The sequence below is a fragment of the Acyrthosiphon pisum genome, chromosome A2, assembly GCF_005508785.2.
Source record: "Acyrthosiphon pisum isolate AL4f chromosome A2, pea_aphid_22Mar2018_4r6ur, whole genome shotgun sequence".
Classification (NCBI taxonomy): domain Eukaryota; kingdom Metazoa; phylum Arthropoda; class Insecta; order Hemiptera; family Aphididae; genus Acyrthosiphon; species Acyrthosiphon pisum.
The window spans coordinates 26511561-26521985 of NC_042495.1; positions in this window are offsets into that span (position 1 = coordinate 26511561).

Genomic DNA, 10425 nt, shown 5'->3' on the forward strand with positions numbered 1-10425 from the left:
TAAGATATGGTTTAATTTCATTTGGTGAAGTCCTATATTTCTTTCTTTTATTTTATTAGTTTATCATAGTTCATTTTATTTAATGTTTGGAACTGATTATTGGGAATATTGTAATTGGAAGTTCGTGTATAGGATGTACCTTAATAATTTGACGACATGTGAGGATTGTTCAGGTGGTATAGTAAATAACAATATCGTATTTTGTGGTTGATGGATAAAAGGATGTATTAAATAAATTCATACCTGATGTTCGACACAAACGCAACAGTTAATCTTTTTACTTTGTAAAACTGGTTTAAGAGAGGAAAAACGTAAAAAGAAATATGGCGGCACATGAGTCGTGATCGATGATGCTGACGTGACGTTGGTGGCTGCTACATGCACGGAGTATGCTGTGAGACTGTTCGTGTTGCTCGTGTGTGGCGTTTATATAAGGAAGCGATTGTCTTATCCCTACTCTATTGTTGTTACGCAACCGCAGAACAGATTATTCGTATTTGTTATATGGATTGCGCATGTGCGTGTATTGATGCTGTGTTTTCGCGCGTTGTCGTTAAGTTTTTGGCAAATTCAATATGATATAAGTGTTCCCTATGTTAAGTGCTATCTTATTATTCTTTTTGCGCATAGTTTTTGCAGTGATTTCTAGTTGTTTGACTAAATGTTGTTTTGTGCGCATGTGTGTATGTTTCATGTCATTTTGCAAAATGTGGTTGGTTTTTTTGGCGATATTGGTTCGGGAGAGGTGTTTTGTACATTATGCACTGTCTCATTGTTCTTTGGCGGTGACATCTGGTTATTTGACTGAATATTGTGCGGCGCACATGTGTATATGTTTATGTCATTTTTGCACATTGTCGTTGGTCATTGGCAATGTTGTTACGAAAAGGGGTGTTTCGTATGCTATGATCTTTCTCATTGTTGTTTTCGCGCATGATTTTGGCAGTGACATCTGGTTATTTGATCGAATTGTCGTATACTGCGCATGTATGTTTGTTTAAATTGTGTTTTGCACAAATGATTTGTTTCTGTAAGTTGTAATTATTTAGTATGGCGATGGATGAGATTTTTTGTGTTGTCACCTTTAGTATTGAGTTTGTATAGTGTAAATGTTGTAGTGAATTTTGATGAGGTGTCGTCTGAATTTACGTCGTGATATTGTATTGTAGTTTTTTGTTCTCCCTTTGTGTAATTTTTTTAGCTGTGGTATTCTGTTACTTGGGTGTTTAGTTAGGTTATGTGTTTGGGTGCAATTTTACCTTTGTAAAACATTTTAGGAATGATATTTCGTTAATTTGAGTAAGAGTGACATATTGTGTATGCGCGTGCATTCACGCTGTATTTCGTATGTTTCCGTTTTTTGTGAATATTGCACGAAGTATGTGTTTCGATTTGTTCTGTATTTATGTGTGCTATTGTAATTTTTCTGGTATGGATTTTTGGCAAGATTTTGGCATTTAGATTAATTTTGTATTTGTGCGCATGCGTTGGTGTGAATATTGTAGGCAGCTTCTGGTACGGAGGAATTTTGGTTGCGTAATAGAGTGATGGTGTTGCGTAATGTTTTCTTATCTTATTATTTATTTTTGTTCATATATGGGCATCTTTTTGATGTATGGACGTATCAGAAAGATTATTGTGTAACGGTTATGGAATGTTAATTGCCTAATGTTTTTTTAGTATTGCGTAATGTGTTTTAGTTGCGTTTGAGCTTTACCCTCAAGTATGAACTTACTTGGTACATTCTTTTTTAAGTTTATTCAAATTCATAACATAATATTCATCTATTACAATACTTAGCATTTATTCATGATATCACATCTTTATAGTGGTTAAAGATCTTTTATTTTTTTACTTAATCATTTTTACACATAGTTTACGAAGTGTTTTTGTTGTAATTGTTTTATGATTCAGAAATTAATATACATACTTATATACGCATACATAATACCTACGTCCAACACATAGAGATGTAAGCTTGAAAATTTAAATTAAAAATTTTTTTTTCATTGAAAATTTTGAAAATTTATTTATTTTTATACTTTTCTTAAATTAATTAATTTTTAAGTTTAAATAAAGTTTTAAAATACTTTTTAAAATTACTATTTATTTTTTATTTAAATTGTAACAAGTATAACGTCAGAGTCAAACAAAACACTTATAGTAAAAAAATAAATATAATTTGGGTAAAATTGAGGAAGTGATTCAAATAATAAATTACAAAACGATTATACACTCATAATTTATACTGAAGTAAAAATACAACATTTTTAATAAAAGATAAAAGTGCACATTTATTACCGAGTTGAACATTACATATTGATATAGGTAAATTTCTAATATATTTAAATTTTCGTGTCACAATGTTAGTCTCGATACTCCTCCGAAACGGCTTAACCGATTTTTATGAAATTTTTTATGCATATTCAGTAGGTATGAGAATCGGCCAAAATCTATTTTTCATACCCCTAAGTGATGAGGGTTGTCCAGAAAAAAATAAAATAAAAATATTATTATTTACGGTAGAAATATTTGTTTATAAATGGTTGCTATTAGTTATATATATAAAAAATAATAATATTATTATTAAAAAAATAATAGTGTATTATAATATATTGTTTGCTATTGGTTAATCGAGCATGTTTGTTGATTAGTATTATTATTATTTTTATCAATTGTAATATTGTATACTTATACAGTTTATGCGCTGAATGAAAGCTCCGGACGTATGAAGAATTATTTATATATAATATGTTTAGTCCTGTAATATTTTATTTCTTCCAATGTTTCATTGCGTTAATGTTATTAATGGGAAATTTGGGTTTTTTTTATTGTCTGTAGTTAAATTTTTAGTTTGTTATTTTCACAATGTCTTTATAGTTTAAAGAATACCAGCTATCGTTTAATTCTTGAAAATAGTTGAACATTTTTTTTTCACCATTATTTTTATCGAAATAATGATGTGACTGTACAAATGTCTGTACCTATTTATATATATTTTTAAATAGATTATTTATTTATGACAAATAATATACTAATAATATTCGTAGAATTATAGCTTATACTTGACTATTAATATTAAATTTTGTTAAAACCAAATAAAATATGTTTAAAAATAAAACGCCACAATTTTGTCACGAAATATACCATCAACCCAAATGTGTAAATATGAACTAATTTATAATTACTTTATTAAATGTATTTAGCATACTTTACCAAAAGTAAAGACTCGCATTTACTTTTTATTACTTTAACAATAAATTGTACAAGTTACCTATAATTCCAGCTAATCAGTGGCGTACACACTGCACAGATATTTTAAATAGGAGCTGGGTTATAATAAATTATTTACATATATCTATATAAAATTATTTCTGGATTTTTTTAATTTTTTACATGGCTAGCGTCATACTTATAATAAAAAAAATACCAAGATAGAGAGGGGGGAATTGAAGTCACAAAACCTACCATGTGTACGCCTCTGTATCTAATACTTCAACAATACATTTATACCTAGTACCTACTTAATCAGTATAAATTATCGTCGCTATCAAACCTCATATGTAAAAAAGTCTAGTTTTCAGCAGGGGTTAAATCAAAAATAATAATACCGTTTACCGTCGTATGGATATTAAACGTTGTGGTCGAATGACTGTTTAACGTTATATAGAATTTAAACGTTATTCAATTTATGCGTTTAAACGTTTTAAAAATGTAAACGTTATGAAGCGTTTAGCGTTATCTGATCGATATAGCTTGTTTCCCACACAAAACAGAGTGATTGAAAAATATAATATTACAAAAATAACCATAATATATATTTTACTGATAGTTATAATTTTATAAATATATTTTTTTTTTTCGGGCAATTATATGTTTCAATTGTTTATCGTTTCTGTTTAGTTATCCGTTATCAGTTTTCAATCGTTTATCGTTTAGCGATATGTTATCCGTTAACCGTTTCAATCGTTTATCGTTTACTGGTACGTTAACTGTTATTCGTTTCAATACTTTATCGTTTACCGATATATTATCCGTTATCGAATTCAATCGTTTTTTCGATATGTTTAACGTTATACTCATAACGTTATAAAAACGTTTTGAAGCCCTGGTTTTCAGGAAACACAAATAAACGTTTTAAATAAAAAAGTCCAATGGGAGTTATTTCATAACGATTTGTTGCAGATAAAACATAGGATAATTTATTTACTATTTTGAATTAATTCTACGATGCGGCTAGAGTGTTTATATATTTTTAGATATTTTGATTACTTATGAATTTTGATAACTTATGGGAAATCTTGTTATGAACCGTAAATCTTTAGCTATAAAAACTGACAATTTTCTAAATTATTAAATACAAAATAACATTTTTATAAATTTTGTCACAAAATAATTTGCAGATGAATTTTTTAAAAATTCTAACTGTAGACGCTCATAAAATAACTATTTTGGATATATGCTCAACATTTTCATCCAACAAAAACTTATGAAAAACTTTGTATTAAATTTCCAAGTTACTCAATCTAGTAAAAAAAAATTAATCGAAGATAGTTTAACTAAGATAACTGATACAAATTGAACATTTTTTATGCTTATAAATAGCTCAAAAAGAGTCAAAATTACAAAAATATTTTATTTTATAGTGTATAAAAAATTTTAATATAAACATTCGGTTAAATATATCATGTATCTAAGGTTACTTTTGTTTTGAATTAAAACAAAATCGATGTCGTTGAAAACGTGTTTTGCGTAAGAATTCTCATTTTGTTCACTCAAATACCAACTAAATTCACTTTCTCCCAGAAACAAATACTGAAATTAAGAATCGAAAAATTATTTCGAATATACTTATTGTTTATACACACACGCACACACACACACACACACATATAACACACACACACAAGTACCTACACCACACCACTCGGAATCTATTATATTTTCTTTATAATGCTCTTTAAATTAAAAAAAAAAATATTATTTAACATAAAACAATCGTAATTTAATACGATTATATTATAATATTGTACTTAACTATGATCCTGGAGATCTTAAGAAATTATGTATAACCCTATACAGACTTAGCCCTGGTAATATTATTATGTAGTTACAATATATTATTATCATTATGCATACGATACCTACGGCTTGACAACTATGTTTACTATGCACTGTACTATCTGGGGTAACTGCTTAATGACACAAAAAAAATTTAAATTTTCCATAGTAAAATAACAATTACAACGAACGCACATGGTTCATACGAAACGATAATCTACACAGAAACCTCAACATTTTAAAATTTCAAAATCACATAAGAACCCTTGCAGCAAATTTCTATAGTTCACTTCATAAATAAACATGCTCATTACACTTCAATTTACACATACCTCCACCCCCTCAAAGACGTCACAAACGCGGTCGCCCACACGATCTTATATATTCTTATTACTTAGTTAATTATTATGAAGCTTATTATAAAGTATAAATCAAATTATATTGTTAACCTTACACTCAATACTAAACATTAATGTTTACCAACCTTGATAAGATATAGGTATCACTACTATCGTTATTATTATTTAATTACAATCATGTTAGAATTGTCAAAAAAAGAATTGTGGGCTGCACTGTAACTACTTAATATAGAGTAAAATAAATTATTCTGAATCCGTCTGAATAGCACGATTTGATTTGACGAGAGTGATTCTTGTCATTAATTCCATTTTTTTGTGTGCTATCGTAATTTTGTAAGTTGTTTTTTAATTTACATTTTAGTTTATTTATTTAGTAGTGTTTTTTTTTTTTAATTTATGTATATACCAATATTCATCATACGATTTATTTAATTAATTTATGGATACAACCAGTTCACATAAATGTCTTTACTATATTTTAACTTTTTTATAAATAAGAAAAAAAAAAGTCGAATATGTAATATGGGTTTTATTGTTTGCAGAGATGGAGATGTTTACTATACTTGAACTGTGCAAATCAAAATATTCCGTAAAAAATCAAGAAGAAACAGAATATTATATACAAGTTACCAAGGAAATTGAAGCAAGCGAAGTTTAGTGTTGGCTCTAGTTAATCTTGAATATTGAAATTTGTAATTTAATAATAAATAATATTATAAAATCCGGTTGGCCACATACTTTAATATTACTCGTAGCCCGGAGGTTCCAAATGCAATAAATTATTGTCACTTTTAAATTATTTATTAATTTATTTTATTGATGTTTAATTTTTAGTTTTAAATTATTAATTAGTTTTTTTTCCACGTATGTTATTATTTATAATATTTGGCTGTTATAACATTACTCATTGCAAATTATAAATAAATATAAATTACATTTAATATAATTCTTACTATTTTGCAATAAATTAGTATCGCAATTTTCTACATGGCTTTCCTTAGATGATTGGCCTCTAGGTAATTCGTTTTTACCATAAGTTTAGAGTTTTGGCTCGTTATGGTCATTGATTGGTCGTTCTTCGGAGCAATTGTTTCCCACGCAGCTATTTTAGTGCTAATATCTAACTTGATCGTAGTTAAATAAATTAGCATAGGACCGAGGATTTTCGCCTAAAAACTCCAACGCGTTTATATATGACAACTTGAGGAGCTTCACCCTATAATGACGCGTGCAAATGAACAAACTTTTCACCAGGCATAGTTTATTCGATTGTTTGTGTGTAACAGAGCTCCAAAAATTTCATAAAATGTAGGTCATAGACTAAGATATACAATGCAGTATATTCATGGGCTATGGTTAGGTTAGTTTAGGTTTCACGGTTTCGCTGCATTACGAAAATTAACGAAAATACCTAACAAAATATTGTTGACAATGGATATACATTTCATATGCATTCCCATTGGCAATTATAGTGCTGGAAAAGTAATTGATAAATTCATTAAAAAAAAATTAATTTAATTTTGTGCTAAATTGTTTAAGGTTTTGAAATAAATAGTGTATTAAATGTATAACCAATATAATTTGTAATTCATTATTTTTATGTTAAGTTTAAAATTTATTTTAGATTCTGAGTGGAAAGATGAATGTATTGATTTTACAATGAAGTGTGTTTTTTTTTTCTATTTTAATTTATTTTTTATTTTTTTTTGTCTGACATCACCTTTTAGGACAGTAAAAGTGCTCGGGTTTTCTTCAACAGTATCTTTTCTGATAGGAAAGTGAATCCAGTTGGTAATTCTACTCAAAAGTAGAAATTTACTAGTAATTTTCAATAGGGACGTTAAAAACAAAAGAAGCTTTAAGGAAAAACGAGAATTTTTACAAAAAATCTGTTTTTGAGAAAATCGGTTTTGGTTTTTGTTGCAACTCTAAAATAAATGACCGTAGGTACATAAAAATTTGACTGAATATTTATATTAGCATTTTCTATACCATAAAATTTTCCAAATATTTTGACTTCTTTTGAGTTGTTTACGGACATTTTCAGTTTCAAATTTGCAAATTATTTTTAGTTAGAAATTCATGAAAAATTTTCTTTTTAAACCTAAGATTCGAAATTGTAACACACGGTTCCTCATATGTTTGTATCCTATATCAAAAAAAATATGTCTACAAGAAAGTCAAATTAAATTATTATAAGCGTTTGAAATTCATATTTTTACAACATTTGATATTCATTCGATTCATCATTTAACGATTTTCATATTTTGTTGTAATTAAAAAACGAATGACTATAGACATTTGAAAACTTTACTGAATGTTTATATTAACATTTTCTCTACACAATAAAATTTTGAAAATTATTTGATTTTATTTGAGTTGTTTACAGACATTTTCATTTTTCAATTTTTTAGTTTTTTTTTCTATAAATACTAATAAAATTTTATTTGTTGGGTAAAAAAAACGTGAAAATGTAATGCAAGGCTCCTGATATATTGTTACAATAGCAGTTAAAAACTATTAAAAATTCATAGGAACAATTTTTTTTTATGAGCATTTAAAGCAGAGCCTAAAATACATCTGATTTTAGGGGATACACGACACTCTTATTAATTGAACTGTTACATTTGGGCTTTGACAGTTTTCCGTAGCAAAAATAAAACCTATAGGGCTATAGGCATTGTTAAGGGGGGGGGGGCAGTATTGTAAATAACGATTATTTAACGATTATTTAACGATATTTTTCTGGCCCACTATGGATGTATATCTTTTATAAACATTTACTAGGACGCCTTTAATTGATAATTATCCTTGAATAGATCATAATATCTTTATCAGAGCCCCGGAGTTAACATTAGATAACGTTGTAGCTGGTGTGATTCAGACACAAATTACTGATCATTACTCTGTAATAGCTGAAATACCTTTGTCTAACACTTTTAAGAAAATAAATGTTCCACAAATTTCCAAAACTGTAAACTATAATATGGCCCGTGATTATTGAAAGTAAAAAAACTGGACTAACTTATATAGTTTAACAAATGTAGGTAAACGAAGCTATCGATTATTTTTTCGCTGAACTTAACACTATTCTACAAAATCCTTTTGAGACATCAAATGCATGAAGTCTATATTTTTCGAATGTCGGTGTATTATTAGCAGAAATATTTAAAAACAATGTTTGGCTAATACAAGTACACTTAGAAAATTCACTTTTTGAATTGACCTCTTATAAAATTTAAAGGTAGGAATATGATCTAGGGTATCTCGTCGGCTTTTTGTTATATTTTAATTTTGAATTGAGTTATGAGTATTAAAAGATTTATAAACAATTTACAATTTTAAAATACTCACAATTCACTTTAAAATTTAAATATAACAAATATCCGATGAGATGCCCTAGATTATATTTTTATATTTAAATTTTCGTAAAGTCATTTTTTTTAATATAATACACCCTATTGACCCCCCCTTAATAGGTAGTGGGTAGTAGATTAGTGGAAAAGTCTTATAATTGAGGTGGCAATTAAAGTATAAAATTTAATTTTCAATTTTTTTTAGAATTGTAAAAAAAATTTGAAAAAAATTCCACCGGACGCTTTACTTTAAATTTTATAAGAATTCAATTAATTCCAGTGATGTATATAGAAATAATTTTTGGTGTGGGCTATAATGCTATATAATATGATTGACTATTAAACGATACTTTAATTTTACAGTAAAATCTAAACAAATTTGTTACTATTATATAGTCGTCGAAATTACCACTTAATATATATAATTGCGGTGTTATTACTTTTTTTCGTCTAGATAATTTTATTACTTATTAGTTATGCCTTTTATTATAAAATGGATAACTGTAGTATATTACATATTACTGAAGTTAAAAAATCATTTAAGATGTTAGGATTCATAAATAAGAATACGATTAATTTTAAAAATATTAACTCATTTATAATAAATTAATTTTTAATATCAGTATAATATTTCTCGAATTGGGATTCAACTCACTCTACTTATAATTTTTATTACCAAAGAGTATACCTATCCGTTTATAAATAAACAAATAATTACATAGTTATATAGCAATATCATATAATATAGTATGTACCTATTTATCAGTCTATATCTATATATATAAAAGTAAGTGGCGGTTTCTATTATCCTTATGATCTCGAAAACTACCCGACCGATTGACTTGAAATTCAACATAGATATTCAGCTACATCTGAGGAAGGTCAGAACCCGACATGAAAAACCCACTCGATGTCTTTCTCGGTCACCAGGTCGAGACGACTGCATGTAAATATTTTAATGTATATTTTATAATTATTTATGTTTCTATGGGAAACTGTCCGTTTATAAGCCAATACGAGCAAAATACAAATACAAAAATGAAAAGATGGCATGATCGATAAGAACGATATCTTTTTTTTTTTATTTGTAAAAATTATATAATAATCTGTATCATTTTAATGCTTGAGGATATACGATGTTCTTTGTTTTTCCATTCGGACAATAAATGTAGAGATTTTTCGGGTCACCGCCTCTTGAACATGCCACATATAATTGTCCATGAGAGAAGCACATAGGATCAAGTAGAAGTCCCGTACATTTCAATGATTGACCTTGAGATTTATTTATGGTGAAGGTGAATGCAAGTTTTACCGGGAACTGTAATCGCTAATAATATATAAACGTACATGCAGTTAAAAATTCCCATGGGGTGCAATGGCCCCCTTGGCACCCCCCTGCTGGCGCCTATGCTCACTGTAGCAAGTTACACCCAAAAGGAGTTGAACAATCATATTTTTTTTAAGAGTTGTGATTTTTTACGGGCAACGAAGTGCACGGGTTCAGCTATAAAAATATAATTATCATTAATACCGCTAGAAACATTTCAATAGGTACGTTTTCATTAACCGTTTTTTTATATTTACTTGCCGATCACATTAAACGATAAAATTTGAATAAAAAATTACACATATCATCGTCCAAAAGCCAA